Consider the following 17,527-nt stretch of genomic DNA (forward strand, 5'->3'; position numbering starts at 1 on the left):
CGTGACATCAGTAGATCACGGTAGACCAGCGAGAAAGAAATGTGATGCAGTACTGTTTATGACATCAGAGTGAATTATATCGCAGTAACTAATTTGCAGGATTACTGAGAATAAAAGACACTAACTTAAGGACAAGCTACAGATTCAAGAGATCAGAGCAGTAGGAGGCTAACCAGACACAGAAGGCTTTAACATGACAGGCACAACCTTAAAAAACTCAAAACAGTGTAGAATCTATGAAAGCAGAGCTGTGAATGCTTGATTCCATGGGAGAAGCACAACTCATAGGTTTAGCTACAGAAATAATATGATTACTATAGACTTCTCTCAAAGTATCACTCTGTGCTTTACAAGTGCTTTACGATGTTTACAAGAATGATACTTAGACTTCAGGGGCTATGTCAGGAGGAGAGATTATACAAATTAAGCCTGATTTCTCTAGAACTTAGAAGGTTAAAGATGCTATGATCGATTCCTTTTTTTTGTTCCAAATAGTAATGGGAAAAACTGGTTAGATAAATATAAACTGTTTCCACTGGTTGGGCATTCTAGAACCAGGAGGCATAGTCTAACATTAAGACCAGAAAGAGAAATCATATGAACCATGTCTGGCACAAAGGGTAGAAAAAGTTTAGAGGGCTGTCTTCATTGAACGAAAATTGACTCCAGACCATTTGCTAATTTTAAATCTCAGAAATACACATTTGATAAACAGAGTTATTGAGGGAAGTGGGGCAAAGGCAGGGAACGACGGTAGACCATAGGTTAGCCATGATCTTATTAAAAATCTGCATAGGCACGAGGATCTGAAACCCCTCCACATATTCCTCTGCTTCCTATGTCCCTAATGTTGGCAAAGTGAAGACAGTTCATGTTGTTTGAGGCTGAAGAAAAAAGAAATGAAATAATCAATTGTCAGAACAAAAAGTTAGAAAGTCAAAAAAGAGAGGCCATCAGAGAGCAGAACAAAATATCAGAAAACTTCGACAGCAAATTTCGACAACTCTGGTAACCAACACAATCAGAAGACTTCAAATAAACAAAAAAAAAGACAGCTCCGAAATAATTATGGTGTTATAGCTCATAAAGATAGCAGCTCAGCATCAAAATGTTGAGTTACAACAGCAAGGTTAAATCTCAGAACTGTTTGACTCAAATAATTCCAGGGATAAGGGCAGCTTCAGACTTGTATCTGAAAATGCAGCAGCAACAAGACTAAACAGTATATGCAGCTGGGTGATCCGAAGATGGCATCCTCAATAGGTAGAGTGAATAACAAAGTACTGCTGACGACTGAAAAGGGTGGCATCGTGGCTCAGTGATTAGCTAGGGACTGCACATGTTCACTTCCATCCTCCAGTGAATGTCTCTGGAGTTTGTGTTGGTTTCCCCGGGGTGCTCCTGGTGTGTGGTTCTTTTCGGTCATAGTTGACCATGGGTTGCATCCTCGTTGTCGAGATTTCTGCTTCTCTGAAGCAACGTTGCGTGTGACTGAAAAGACCAATACTGGAGCGTCAGTTCCGGTCGCAGAAGTCGCATTTGTATGTCATTGTTGATCTGCTATAACTGCTGAACCCCTTCTTACTTGCCCAATTCTCTGCTGCAGTGCTCATCAGTTTCTTTTCCCCTGTTTTGATGGATTGGTTCAGGGTGCTTCTCCATCCTGTACGGACAGCTGCAAGCCTTTCCGTGGGCCCTGTAATGATATCAAGCGCCTCATGACCCTCCAGACGTCCTTGTAGCGCGAAGCCAGGGATACTCATTGGGTCTCTTCCTCAATGTAAGCTCTCCATACAGGATATCGTTTGGGATGCGGCTGTCCTCCATGTAGTGGACATGGCCCAGCCAGCACAGTCGCCACTGCCTGAGCAGAGTGGACATGCTGGGAAGGCCAGCATAAGATAGGACTGTTGTGTTGGAAACCCTTTTTTGCCAGGTTATGCCCAGGATACAGCAGATTCTCGTCAAGTGGAAGGTGTTCAGTTTTCTCTTCTGTCTGACATTTGTAGTCTATATTTCACTGCTGTACAGCAGTGTGCTTATGACGCAGGCATTGTAAACTGACACTTTGTCTTCACTGTCAGCTTGAGATTTGTTCATACTCGAGTCATGAGTTGAGCAAGAGTTGAGGCTGCCTTCCTGATCCTCTTGTCGATCTCTGGAGCGGTTGTCAGTGATGGTAGAACCAAGGTATGTAAACTGCTGGACGACATCGAGTTCATAGTCATGGATGGTGATGACCACCAGTGCCTCTGTGTCCACTCCCAGGATACGTCTTCTTCAGACTGATAGCGCACAATTCCTGCAAGCGTGGGAGAGGTGATCTCTCAATGACAGGAGTTCCTGCTGGGTGTGTGTTGCAAATGCAGCATCATCAGCAAGCAACATGCCCGTAATGAGTGTCACATGTACTTTTGTCTTGGCTTTGAGGCGGGCGTGCTTGAAGAGTCTGCCATCTCATCTAGTGCATAGGTAAATCCCCTCCATTATGTTACCAAAAGTTTGTTTCAGGAGCATTGCAAAAATAAAAACCCAAGGAGTGTGGGAGCAAGGACGCAGCCTTGTTTGACGCCACTATGGATGTCAAACAACTCAGAAGAGCTATCGTTGAACTGCACTGTCTCCTTCATTTTACTGTGGAAGAGTTCTATAATGCAGATTCAGTGGGCAGCTGATGTTCAGGAGAACCTTGAAAAGGCCGTTTCTGCTGACCAGGTTGAACACTTTGGTGAGGTCGTTGAAGGTGACTTGTAAGGGCATATTCTGTTCTCTGTACTTATGCAGTTGGCGAAGGGAGAAGGTCACATCTACTGTTGACCTTTTAACTCAGACGCCACACTATGACTCTGGGTATATACGTTCTGCCAGTTTCTGCAGGTGAGTCAAGATGATTGGAGCAAAGGCTTTGCTAACAGAGTTGAGGAGACACATGTCTCGGTAGTTGTTGCAGTTGTTTCTCTCACACTTGCCCTTGTACCGGGCAGTGACCTTGGCATCCCTCATGTTCTGCGGTACAGCTCCTTCTTGCCAGCACTTGCAGAGAACTTCATGCAATCAGAACAGTAAGCTAATCTTGCAGGACTTGATCAGATCAGGAGGAATGCCATCGTTACCCAAGGCCTTAGCTAAGGCTGTGCTGTTAATGGTCTTGCTGAGCCCTTCTACTAATGGCTCTGCATCTAGCTCATCCATGGTTGGCAAGCACGTGATGGCATCAAGTGCTTAAGCGGACATGGTATGCTCTTTGGAGTAGAGATCAGAGTAGTGTTCGACCCACCTCTCCATCTTCTGGCCTTTGTCTGTGATTACTTCCCCAGTCGAGGATTTGAGGGGGGCTGTCCTTCTCTGAGCTAGTCCAAGTGCCTTCTTGATGCCTTTGTCCATTCCCCTAATGTTCTCATTTATAGCGGCCACCTGAATTTCCTCAGTTAGCTGTGTCCAGTTCTCATTAGCGCAATGCCTGCCCGGCTGCTGAACCTTGTTCCTGGCAGCCCTGAGAATCTACAAGTTCTTCCTCCTAGCTGGCCACTTGTACTCAGCTAGGGGACAGGCTTGGCTTAGCAACAGGGGTCATCATGGTTGCCTTAGCCTCCAACCAGTAGTGTGTCTTGCAGGTCTTCTTCCCAACGATATCTGGGGATGTGTGGTGCATGATATCCTGCAAGGTTTCCCAAATCTCTGTGATGGGGTCTTCGGGTCACAAGGTGCTTAGTTCTTTCCTGAAAGCCTCTGTGAACTGTTGCATAAGGTTCATCTTGCTGATGTTGAAGAGAGGGTTCCCCTGTTGCTAAGTGTGATAGGATCTTTTACGTTGCATCCTGATTTTGCAAGACACTAAGGAGTGGTCTGTGTTATAGTCTGCACTGTGGTAAGAGCGTGTGTGGAGAATGAATTTGATGGTGGTGCGCCTGACCATAATCAGATCGAGTTGGTACTAATGCTTTGAAAATGGGTGTCTCCAGGAAACCTTGTGCTGAGGCTTTGTTTGGAAGTAGGTATTGGTGATGTACAAATCATGGTGAGTGCACAACTCGAGCAGTCACTGTACATTCTCATTCATTTTTCCCACACCAAAATGCCCACGGCAACAGGGCCACGAGTTGTGGTCTTCATCCACTCTGGCATTGAAGTCTCTCATAAGAACAAGTTGCTCCTTCCTGGGGATGCTGCTCATGAAGGGTGCAAGATTGTCATAGAACTCATCTTTTCTGTCTGACGTGGAGGACAGTGTCGAGGCATACGCGTTGACAAGTGTGACTGGGCCTGCGGTGGGTGTTGAGATGAAGAGTCATGAGTCGCTCTGAGCTATTGCTCCCTCGTTCTACTGTGTTCATCAGGTTCTTCTTTATGCAAAGCCGACCCCGTGCTTTCTGGGCTCATCAGAGCCCTTCCCCAGCCAGTAAAACATGTAGTCATTCTCTTACACTGAGCTTGCCTCTGCCAGCCTTGTTTCCTGAAGGGCAGCTTTGTCCACGTTGAGTCCCTTGAGCTAATTATTTATGGCAGCAAATTTCCTTGAGTCGCTAATATGCTGAAGGTTTTCTGAGAGGCTGGTCATCATTGTCCGGATGTTCCAACTTCCCATTTTTAGAGCTGGTCTCTTTTGTTGTTGCTATTGCTTGGTGTAGAGATTGCAATCTGCTGTTTGGATAATTCCTAATTCCCCATGCACCCAATTAGGATTGCAGATTGTGATGGGACAGCACCTTACTGGCTGGGGGCTGCCCAGCTCGACGCGGGTGATATCTGTACAGTGGGATTCAAAAATCCCACCACCGTGGGGAGCGACTTCTGGCCTCACCCCATCTCAGCCCAGGTCTCTCACCCACACCTCTCGCTCTCTCTTTCTCTCTTTCCCCTGCCTAGGTCTCTCTACCCCAGACTCTGTTCCTCTTTCTGCCAAACCGACCTCTTCCCGTCTCCCCTCCTGCGGCCTCCAGACTCCAAACTCACACTTCCATCCCCCAGATCCCTTTCTGTTTCTTCCTCCTCCCCTGGTACCTTTGTAGAGCTGGCGATAGCAGTGACCAAGCATGGCCAAAGCCGCTGTCTCTATGCCTTGACCTTGCTTCCTCGTGGCCGTCCCAGGTCCAGGCTCCCACCTCTCATCCTCCAGAAATTGGCGCTCCCAGCCGGTCAGCCACTTTATAGGGTGTGCCCCATCCTACCAGAGTCATTGGGAGCCTTGGCCTCCTCCATGGGCGCCACCCCAACACCCCCTAACCACTGCAAATCCACTGCCTGCTCTCATCACAGTGCAGCCTCCCATGATTCCGCAAGTACTGGGAATGGCCATCTAAACACCCCCGCCCCATCGCATCTCCCGTAACTCCCACTCCTCGCTATATTCCTTCCTGTATCTATATGCAGATTTGCCTGTGTATCACAGATTGAACATTGACTTTTCTGGGCATTTCCCCTGGGTGCTCCAGTTTCCTCATATAGTCCAAATGTGTGTGCATTAGGTGGCCATGGTAAATGCAGGGGTGATCTCTTCGACATCTGGGAGGCAGAATGCCAATTCACCGAGCGCCTCAGGGAACATCTCTGGGATGCACATGCCAAACAACCCAAGTGCCCCTTGGCCAATTTCTTTAAGTCCTTTGGGACAGCATGGTGGCTCAGTGATTAGCACTGCTGCCTCACAGTGCCAGGGAGTCAGGTTCAATTCCAGCCTTGGGCGACTGTCTTTGTGGAGTTTGCACATTCTCCCCATGTCTGTGTGGGTTTCCTCTGGGTGCTCCGGTTTCCTCCCAGAGTCCAAAATGGACAGGTCAGGTAAATTGTCCATGCTAATTGTCCATAGTGTTGGATGCCTTAGTCTGAAGGAAATGGGCCTGTGTGGGTTACACTTCGGAGGGTCGGTGTGGATTTGTTGGGCCGAAGTTTCCACATTGTAGGGAAACTAATCTAATCTAAAGACCGCCTCCCATCAACCAAGGACATGCAAGTTCTGGAGTTCCTCCACTGACAAATCAAAGCCACCCATTAACTGGAGGAAGAACCTCCCATCTTCCAGCTCAAGAACCTACAGCCACACAGCATCAACATCGACTTCACGAGTTTCCAAATCTCCCTCCCCCACTTCATTTCAGATCTGACCCTCCAGTTCGACACGGCTTGCTTGACCTGCACTATGTGTCCATCTTCCTTCCCAACGACCTATCACAGTTGCTTTGCACATACATCCACCTATCGCCTTTTCACCTAACTTACCCCCAGCCCCAGCTCTAGCCCCAGCTCCCTATTATATCTCACCCTCCCCCCCCCTTACTCCTCCAGATTCCTGATGAGGGGCTTATGTCCGAAACATCAACTCTTCTTCTCCTCCGGTGCTGCCTCACCTGCTGTGCTTTTCCAGTGGCACACATTTTTACTCTGATTCTCCGGCTCCTGCAATCCTCACTTTCTCCTTATTATGTTATGGGTCACAGAATTAAGCAATGGATATAAATAAGCATATTTATTCATGAGAAGAATAAATGGAAATTCCCGTAATATGGTGAAATCTCAGATGGGTATATTGTATGACATTTGTGAAAAAAATCAACATCGAAACAGGCAACAACAAAAAAAGCAAGGTAAGTGGTACCATTCAAAGCAAAAGGCCACAACAATGGTGATCCTGACAGAAACTTTAAAAAATTCTGTATAAGTACAGTGCTCAGATGATGAGAACAACCACGACTGCACATTGTTTACACACTTGAAGAACCATTCAGGAGGAACAATAAGGTATCCATTTTACTCCAACCAAAAGACAATCTAAAGATAATTACCATGGGAAGTGGCATAGACATAACATTGCTTCACTAACTATCTTAAAGTGTTTCAACGGTTCCAGGAATGTCTGGAAACCATCGCCTTCATCATAAATTAAGTTAACCAGGCCAAAGTAATCAGTGTGAATGCCAAAACCTGAGATTTTAAACTATTAGAGTAGGAGAAAAAATGATATTATGAATATCCAAAACAATTGATTAAATTATGCAAACTAAAGTAATAGAAAAAATTGGTCAGTGATGGAGATGGCATTCTATAATGGGAAATTTCGCCGTTATTGATGCTGTAAAATGATACAATTCTGAATGCAGATGAGAATTATTATTTATTGTTAATTCATAGAATGTGGAGATCGATGCCTAAGCTACGATATATTGTCAATTCCTAGTTGTTCTGAGAAGGTGAGGCTAAATTGCCTTCTTAGGAAAAAGTGAGGACTGCAGATGCTGGAAGCCAGAGTTTAGGTCAGAGTGGTGCTGGAAAAGCACAGCAGGTCAGCGTGGTGCTGGAAAAGCACAGCAGGTGACAGCATCCAAAGAGCAGGAAAATCGACGTTTTGGGCAAAAGCCCTTCATCAGGAATAGGGCCGAAACATCGATTTTCCTGCTCCTCGGATGCTGCTTGACCTGCTGTGCTTTTCCAGCACCACTCTGATCTAAGTTGCCTTCTTGAATGGCTACTACATATTTGTTGTAGGAAGACCCATAATGCAGTTATGAAGCGTGTTTAAGAATTTTGCTGCACCAACAATGAAGGAAAGGCAATACATTTCTAAGTCTGTATGGTGAGTCGCTGGGAATGGTACTTACAGCTGCTGGTTTACCCATATAACTCTGTATGATGATGATCGTAAGCTTTAATCAGATTGTCAAAGGAGCTCTGGAAAATTCCTCCAGTGAATCTTCTGGAGTGTACACATTGCTGCTGCTGAACATTGACGGTGGCGGCATTGCATATTTGTGATGTGGTGCCAATAAAATGATTACTTTGTACTTGATTGTGTCAAGCAACGAATACAGTCAAGTGGATAATATTGCACTTGTAGATAGTGGACAGCTTTGGAGAGCTGGAAGTTGATTTACTCGCAGCAAGATGTCTCGCCTCGACCTGTTCTTGAAATCTTGATATTTTTAGAGCTAATTCAACTCTGTTTCTGGTCAAGGGTTACCAGCAGCGATTACCACAGAAATGGAAATACCACTAAATGCCTAGGGGTGATAGTTAATTTCACTGATGTTGGAAATGGCTCGAATGTTACTTGCCACTGCATACCTGAATATTTGTCCGTTCTTCCTGCAAGTGGAGATGGTCAACTTCAGTATCCATCATCCCCTTCGAAAAGAACTTTGCCCTTTTCGGATCAGAAGGCATAATCTCAGAGAAAGGGGACGCCCATTTAAGACAGAGAAGGGGGTGAACTTTTTTCACAAGAAAATGGATCCGTGGAATTTGTAAATTGCTGTCAAGGCTGGATCTTTAAGCATATTCAAGGCTGAGATCTTCCTCGGGATTTTTAAAAAAAGTCTTTGATGCTAATTGTTCAAAATATCAAAACTTATCACCTATGTGCAATAAATATAAAATAAAATCATGTTTATTGCATTCTGGTTAATCTTCCTAAATTACACTTTTTTTTGGAAAACCTTTACAGTTCGGTGTATTTTCTGAAAAGTGCCTAAGTTGTCAATATATAGGCTATTTCGTCATTCAACCTGGCATCTAAAAGACATCAGTTATTTTATCAAAACTAGTTTTCAGTTACAAGTAGATGTGCCATGGACAGTAAATTAGGTCTTGGGATACTGAGTGTTGTGATACTCAGCGATCTAATTTATACTTGCTTTCAAATATTATCATAACAGCAGACAGAAAAATGACAGAGGAATACGATGTTCATTTAAAAAAAAACAACTAAATGCCTTGTTTCGTCCTTTCATTACTCCTTGCAATACGAAAACAACTAACAACGTTTATTGAAGTGAAAACAAAACGTTGCATAGAAATACAAGAAAAACAGAGTTAAAGAGTCGACTATGACACCTTCAAAACGGAAAAGAAGCTGAAAATTCTGTTGTTTTGTTATGCTAATAACAGAAGTGGCAGGAGGACAAAATAGAAAACGTAGTGCGTGTTTTTTTTAAAATTCACTCACGGGATGTGCGCATCTCTAATTAAGCCAGCATGTATTGTCCATTTCTAATGGCCTAGAGCGAGGATAAGAGTCAACTACATTGCTTTGGGTCCGGAGTCATATGCAGACCAGATCAGGTAAGCATGGTATGTTCCCTCCCAAAAGGGCAGTACTGAACCAGATTGTTTTTTTATTCATCAGTCAACAATGGATTCACTATGATCAACAGGATCTTAATTTTAGTGCTTTTTTAAAATTTAAATTCCACCATCTGCCAAGGCTTTGAACCATAGTTCCCAGAACGACAACTGTCCCTGCATAGTCTAGCGATTACACTAATGTATCATTGCCTCCCAGAGGAAAAGGCAAAGGCAGTGAAGAACGTAATTAATTGGTAATAGATATGTAAACAGACACGAATGTTAGTTGTGAAAAGAAATAAAAGGGATCAGCTGTATTGAAAGCCAAGCCAAAAGTACACAAAGAAGACACAAGGGAGGATGATGGGGGATTTAAGGAAATTGGAGAACAGTTGTCATACCCTGAAGTATTCCTTGCATGTGTAATCAGTGGACGTGTGGTAAACAATTCGGACGATCAAGCTTTCAATTGCCACGACGAGAATCTGGTTATGTAAAGCAACGCTCTAATTCCTAGACTAACAAAGTGTTCCTTACTTAATGTGTGAACAAGACCTTAGAGAACTGGAGTATTGCAAATTTTACACTCGCATTCAAAAGGGGAAAGTGGAAAGAGGGCAGGGTTGATCTACGATAAATCTCACTGAAGCAACAACACCCCATTATCGAGCGGAATAATAATTCCTAATTAGTGAAACATAACCTTACAAGAGACTGCCAGTATTGATTTTTTAAAAGGTAAATTTTGTCTGAATGAATCGTTTAAGCAATAAAGGTACTGCAGTGTATATGAATATACAACTTGCGTATGATGATTTAATACACAGTGATTTATTCAGACAATACGATAATAAGGATTTGACAGGAAACTAGGGTGCCTTTTTCATTAAAGGATCACAGTACAAGGCAGTGCTGATCTAAAGTTTGTTTTGTTTTTTCATAGGTGTTTTCAATGCAAGTGTAACCGCTAGAATTGATATTGAACCGTAGGATTTACTACTTTAAAAGAAAATCATGACAGGGATGCATCTTGTCAGAAATAAAAACTTTGAAACTGTAAGACACAAATGTTAAGTAAAAGCCAAAAAAACTGCGGATGCCGTGAATCAGAAACAAAACCAAAAATTGCTGGAAAGTTCAGCAGGTCTGGCAGCATCTGTGGAGAAAAATCAGAGTTAACGTTTCAGCTTGAGTGACCCATCCTCAGACGTAAATGTTGCTAGTTTGAAGCAGTAGCGAATGGAGGAGGTTCCGTTCCGAGATTGCTAGGTTCTAGGTCGAAGGAAGGGCCTAAAACGCCGAGTGGGATATTTGGCTTTGTAAAAGAATACAAAAGATAGAAAGGCAAGGTAAACGTTTATTCAACATTATTTAGGTTTCAGCTAGAGTGTACAGTAAATTTATGAGCACTTCATTCTGATAAGGATGTTTAAAATGTGAAAAAGGTGTCAGGAACGTTAACTACGCCTCGAGCAGGGATGATAGGAGATGTCTAGGTTAGGTGCATTACTCGGGGGAAATGTAGAATGATAAAGTTGGGGAATTGGTCTGGGTGAGTTTGTCTTCGAAGGGTCAATGTGGACATGTTGGTCCAGATGGCCTGTTTCCACACTGTAGGGATTATATGATAATAGGGGGATGCGTTCATTCCCCCGAGAGAAATGACGGTCCAACAAAGGCCTAACAGGTAGTCAAAATTCTGAACGGTGTTTGGTGTTGATGACATAATGACGGTAAAACTAACTTCCGTGTATTCAGTCGACAACCCGAGATCATACAATTATATTATTTGCAAAGGACCTGGCAAGAAAATGAGTAATTTAATTTCAACAGGCAGTTGACAAAATCTGGAATGTAAAAATTGAAAGAATGGTGCAAGGTCATAAATGAAATGTCAAAAGGTTGCTGGACATGCACAAAAATTTGACTAGTTTGCAGGGTTACTGAGTACAGTCGAAAACACGTTGAAAGGGCTGACACAGGCTTGACAACTACATGACCTTCATTGCTTTAGTGATATTGTCAAATTATATGTCATTCCCAGCAGAGAAACCGTTCTTAAACGATGTCCTTGTTTTTTGGAATCCTGAATGCCTGGGTCATTGAAAGGCAAGGTGGGATGACAAGGCGTCAAAAACAGAACATTACTTTTGGATGATTCTGGAGATAAACGGCATTACGATCATTTTCATCTGTCATCCGGGATTATTGAATTTTTCGTTGGATGCAGATCTCCGAAAAAAGGTTGCATTCGAATGCTTTCGGGTGTAACAGCAAACTGTGGAACTGTCACATCGGGTATTGATGTGGAGGAGCCCGTGTTGGACTGGGGCGGACAAAGTTAAAAATCACTCAGGATCAGGTTTTCATCCAACAGGTTTATTTGGACGCTAGTGCTTCCAAATAAACCTGTTGGACTATAACCTGGTGTTGTATAAATTTTAACTTCCAGTATTATCTATACTTCGAGACGAGCAGAAGACTAATGATTACAAGAAACAGAAAGGATGCAAACCACAAAATGATGATTAAATAACAATTCAAATCCCCAAAATATTCAAATCTTCTTGGTAGGTGACCCAGTTCGAAAGATTTTGAAGTAATATTAGACGTCATTGAAAAGAAAAGTGTGACCTTATTGGGGAGGTTTGATTGTCCATTGTCCTCGGCACAGACGACGATGCTACTGTGGTCAACTCATGATCCCTCAAATTGCGAGCTACTCTGATTTTCTCCAGAAGAAAAAAAGACCCACAGTAAACAAATTTGGATTAGCTATCTCCGAAAGATGATAAGAAAGCCTTGCATTCTGGCCAGAACCGCATCTGAAGCAATTATTTTAATGACTAAGGACCCTGCATGTCATGATTAAGGAGAAATCTCCATTGGTGCTGAAACATTCCACTTTAAGGGTGAAACAATAATCGGAACTTTATCATTTTTATCCAAGATAATGACATTTACCATAGCTGTGCTATTCAAAGGGGGACATCCATTATCTAGAGCATGAACTTTGATCTCGAAATGTTTCAGTTGCTCGTAGTCAAAGGAACGCCGTTACCATTTTCGAGTTCATACTGACATAAGCAGATATAGGCATTTCTTGCATTGGATTCTCTAAAACAGAATAAGACACTTCCACATTGTAATTGAAATCAGGATCTGAAGCAGTCACAGCAAATATGGAGGCACCAGGAGCGTTGTTCTCCATCAAGCGTACGTTATAGGAAGATCATCTGAACTTCGGAGTGTTGCCATTTATATCAGTTACAGTCTTACTTCTTGAAAGTGGAGGAGGCCCGCCATCCCAGGCTGAAATCGATATTTTTTTTAGATTACATTACATTACCCTTCGGCCCAACAAGTCCACACCGACCCGCCGAAGCGCAACCCACCCATACCCCTAAATTTACCCCTTACCTAACACTACGGGCAATTTAGCATGGCCAATTCACCTTACCTGTACATCTTTGGACTGTGGGAGGAAACCGGAGCACCTGGAGGAAACCCACGCAGACACGGGGAGAACGTGCAAACTCCACACAGTCAGTCGCCTGAGGCGGGAATTGAACCCGGGTCTCCGGCGCTGTGAGGCAGCAGTGCTTACCACCGTGCCACCGTGCCGCCCACCTCCTCATATGCTGTATATGAGGATGGTTTCGCGATCCAAAGTAAAACTAGGCACTACTTTGCAGTTTTCCCTCAGAGATATTTGGAGATTAAAAGGGAGCCGTTCTTCAAAATGACACAACTTGTCCATGTTCGCGAGAATCAAAATCTATTACACTGATGAGAGCTATCACGGACCCTGGCGGAAATCTTTCCGGCACAGTGCTGGACAGTAAAGTCACGTCAAATTCAGGGGCGTTATCATTCATGTCTATTAATCCGACTATAATTTTGGCATTTCCCGACATGCTGAAGAAACCATTGTCAACACCTTCCACACCTAGTTCATGCACAAGTAATTCTTCAAAATCCAGTACACCTTGAAATCTAACCTCTCCAGTTGCCGGGTCCAACGTGAACAATTCATGTATCCTTTTGGGCAAGTAACTTGCGAAACAATAACTTGCCTCAACATTAATGCCGTCATCTAAATCAAGAGCATTGATCGTTGTGACCAAGGTATATTTGGCGACGTTTCTACCACACTTGCCCTGTATATTCCCTGATCGAACACACTACGTATCATTGACATGCACTACAGTAATCATAATCCGAGTTGTGCCAGATCTCTGAGGAACCCCTCCGTCAATTGCCGTCAAAACTAGCTGAAAGCTTGCAGTTTTCTCACGGTCCAAATATGTTTTTAGTAATAATTCGGTATTGTTACAACTGTCGCTTCTTGTCAACATTTTGAGAGCGAAGCGAACTTGGACTAACGCGGTAAGTACTGAAAGTACCTCAATGTACTGTTTCATTTCATCAGAGATAAACCGAAATTTGTGAGCCGATAATTCCGGAACTTTTAGACCTAGCAATATCCCCAACAAATCCCCAGCAATATTCCCAACAAATGCTCCAGGCTGCAATTCCTCGGGTGTTGAATAGTGAATTTGCCCAGATCCGACGCACAAAGTAGAAGATGAAATATGCCATACTCATCGGGTCAGTCACCAGTGTTCCGTGCTAGAATGTGTTTCAAAATACCTTCCACAACAAATGGTAACCGGCATCTTATGGAATTTATTTATCCATATAAACTTGGAAACCTAGAAAGGCAAGGTCCGGACATCTGCAGATTTGCTGAATATGGCCCCATCGCATGAACGCAGGCATAGCCTGTGTCTTTGCTTCTGTTCTCTGTTCCGCACGACAGGGAGGGGGTAGATCCCTGGCAGTGTCTCAGTTACTTATTGGTAGACAGCGACACGAAGTCCCACGGCCAATAATTGCAACAGCTGTTCTTAAAGCTGGACTATTCCAAAACATTTCTAATATACCCATCTGAAAAATTACGAGTGCGCAATTTAAAATGTCTCGAACCCTCACAGACGTTGACAGCCTGAGTTTCAATCGTATTTGTAAATATGATAAAACATAGACATTCTTACGACACATAGTGGAAAAAAGCAATGAATTTCGGGAGGCTCCAAAGTGGAAGCTTCTTTTTATTCCATGATTTTTTTGCATTCAACGGTGAAGGCTTCCAGATCTTGAAAATCTGCATTCTGTTGTTTACTATATCAACAAAAAGACACGAAATGCAGGGGAGAGAGAAATCACAGATAGGCACATCAATACATAATGCATCCAAGCATAAATTGGGCATATGGAAGCGTGTTGCCGGGTCAATCATTGTACTGTTCAAAACTTTTAAAAGATTTCAGGAATATTTTTCACCATAGTCAGATAGGTCCACAGAAACAGCGGTGGCATTTTGGGTTGACCATGCCTCTTCCTATTACATAAGGATTTGATCAATTATGCAAAACGTACTCTCTCATCAAATATCAAAAGAAAAACTTTATTCTTCAAAGAGAATTGCCAGTCAGCATAAACATTATTGGCTGCGTTAAATCATTGTTTTTGTGTTCTGGATATTCACTTCGTTGAAGGTCAAAGTAGGATGAACAGGTTTCAAAAATAGAAAATCGCTCTTGGACGATTCTGGAGTTAAGCACACAGTATTCGGACTGACCAGGACGACCATAACATGAAGTCTTCTTTCCCACACAAATATCATTAGAGTTTCTCTGTCTGTTACAAGAAACTGGAATGCTGTAGTCCTCAGTAATGTTGCTGTCTTGCTTAAACTTCAGTACGATCAGAAAAATAATGACTACAAGAAATACAAACTAAGTTGATCCCAAAATGATAAATAAATAGCCATTTAAGTACGAAAAATAATCGGAATATTTCACTTCTGACGTTCGTTCAGAGGATTTCACTGTAACATTGGATGTGATTGTAAAGGAGATTGTGGCAGTACTGGAGAGACTTGGCTGCCCGTTATCTTTTACCAAAAAGATCAAATTTTCAGTGGTGATATTTTGATCCCTAAAATGTGTTGTTTCTCTGAGTTGTCCAGATAGGGACTCAGAGTAAACGTACTGGGATGAGTGGCCTTCAATACTTGATAGGATAGCCGTGCATTTTGTCCAGAATCGGCATCAGTAGCAATTCTCTTAGGATGTAGGTCTCCTGGATGTACTGACTGCGGTCTAATCTCCAACAATGCTGAATTGTTCCACATTAGAGGTGAGACAAGGACCGGCACGTTGTCATTTTGGTCCAAGATAATGACATTCACAATGGCAGTGCTACTTAGTTTGGGGAATCCGCCATCCCGAGCTTGAACTTGGGTGTTGAATTGTTTCAATTGTTCGTAGTCAAAGGAGAGAAGTGAGTAAATATTACCTTTTTGGCGTTAATCGTGACAGATCCCGGACCCTTTGGTAAATGATTTTCTGCAATGGAATACACAACGTCACCATTCTTGTCTATATCAGAATCTAAAGCAGTAACTGTAAATATGGAAGCATCAGGAGTGTTGTTCTCCATCAGATACATGACGATTGTGTGAATTTCGGTGCCTGGTCGTTTATATCAGAAACAGAGACCAATATGTTTTTGTGCGTTGATAGCGGGGGCGTGCCTCCGTCCCACGCTGAAATTGTAATGTTGTACAGAGGGGTCGTTTCGCGATCAAGAATAGCACTTGTGATTAATTTGTAATTTCCTCTCAAAGCTAGCTGAAGCTTAAATGGAATAATCATGGGGACTTCACAATAAACGTGACCATTTTGTCCGGAATCGAGATGAGCTACATTGATTACAGCAATCACAGTTCCAACCTGCGCATCTTCGGCAACTGTGCTAGACACAGATGTTACTTTTATCTCGGGTGCGTTATCATTAACATCAGTTAGTTCGACTATAACTTTGGCTCGTCCTACCATATAGGGAGGAGCTTTATCCACTGCTTGAACATCAAGTTCGAAAACACTTGACTCTTCAAAATCCAATACTCCTTGAACTACAATTTTTCCCGTCGTAGAATCCAATTTAAACAGTTCGCGATTTTTTTGGGAAACGTGTCTTGTAAAATGATATGACAGTTCAGCGTTTGTCCCTTCAGCTAAATCAATAGCTTTGATTTCTACCACTAGTTTACCCAGAGGCGCGTTTTCAGCTACTCTGCTCCTATGTATTTCTTGTTCAAATACAGGTGCGTTATCGTTGCTTTACACTACAGTAATGAGAATTCGAGCTGCAGCAGATCTGCGAGGATCCCCACCATCGATGGCCGTCAGGACGAGGTCATAGCTGGACTGTTGTTCACGATCCAGTGCCTTCTCTAACAACAACTCGGCGCTTTTACTCCCATCACTTCTTGTCTCGACTTCGATGCTGAAGTGCTCGTTTGCACTGATATGGTAACTACTGATTGCGTTTGTGCCACGTCCGCATCATGCGCGTTCTCGACAGGAAAGCGTGCCCCTGGTGTAATTAATGCGCTGATCTCCAATGAAAGTTCTTCCTTTTCAAAACTGGGTGAATTATCATTTACATCTAATATTTGCACCACAACGCGATGCATTTCCGACGGATTGTCGAGCGCTACTTCTAAAAAAAAGGGAACAAGTAGAGCTTTGTCTACAGACCTGTTCCCTGTCGATTCTCTCAGCAATAATTAAAATGCCGTTTTCCAGATTTACCTCCACATACTCCTTTTTATCATCGGAGACCACCCGAAGATTGCGACTTTGTAATTCCGAAACGCGCAGTTTTAAATCCTCCGCGATATTCCCGACAAAGGCCCCATGCTCCAGTTCCTCCGGAATCGAGTAAAGAATTTGTCCCAAAACAAGGTCCAACACAGAAAGGAAGAAAAAAAAAGGCGTTCCGCCCTTGTGCGCATTCGCCATTGTTGTAGGCTGGATTTAATTGCTAAAACAACGAGGTCCCTCCTAGTCCCTTAGATATACTGTATTACTATGTTTGGTATAATTACACGATATTAAAGCAAGAAATAAAAATATCAAGCGTCAGTCTTATTTCTGAATATGGCGGCACGTTAAACATAGAATCTCTCTCTCTCTCTGCTTCTGTTCTGTGCGTCTTTATGGGGGAAGCGGTAGATCTCCTGTGATGTTTCAGCTCCAAATTGGTACACAGCGGCACAAACAGCCCAGTGTAATAATCGCAACAAATATTTCTTAAAGCTTCACCGTCGAAATAATATTTCCCAAATAGAAAGCGACGAGAATTAACATTATGGAACAAAAAATCTTTGGATCGGAATAGGTAAGTGTACTTTTGTTCTTAGAAAAGCTTTGAAAAATGGTTCCTTTTGTAATCGAAAACTGATGTTCCTCCTCGAGTCAGAGAGTCATTTTTGTTTTTAGTCAGCGCCCGAACTATACCAGAGGATTTCCCTGTACGTTTGTCAATGTGTCATGCAATTTGGAAGCATTCTTTAAAGGATAACTGGTCGCACTGCCGGAGCAACATAAGTCACTTCTGA

At 43.0% G+C, this 17,527-nt stretch overlaps 3 pseudogenes; all 3 read right to left on the reverse strand.

Annotated features, from left to right (window-relative positions):
* Nucleotides 1-11,508: 11,508 nt before the first annotated feature.
* LOC148147470 (protocadherin gamma-A7 pseudogene) lies at nt 11,509-12,379 on the reverse strand (annotated as a pseudogene).
* A 412-nt stretch (nt 12,380-12,791) lies between these two features.
* Nucleotides 12,792-13,478, reverse strand: LOC148147471 (protocadherin gamma-C3 pseudogene; annotated as a pseudogene).
* A 1,094-nt stretch (nt 13,479-14,572) lies between these two features.
* On the reverse strand, nt 14,573-16,928 carry LOC122556973 (protocadherin gamma-A7-like; annotated as a pseudogene).
* Between the last annotated feature and the right edge of the window lie 599 nt (nt 16,929-17,527).

Source organism: Chiloscyllium plagiosum, unplaced genomic scaffold (genome assembly GCF_037043375.1).
Source record: "Chiloscyllium plagiosum isolate Xiang-an unplaced genomic scaffold, Cpla_swu_hap1 HiC_scaffold_16, whole genome shotgun sequence".
NCBI classification, from domain to species: Eukaryota; Metazoa; Chordata; class Chondrichthyes; order Orectolobiformes; family Hemiscylliidae; genus Chiloscyllium; species Chiloscyllium plagiosum.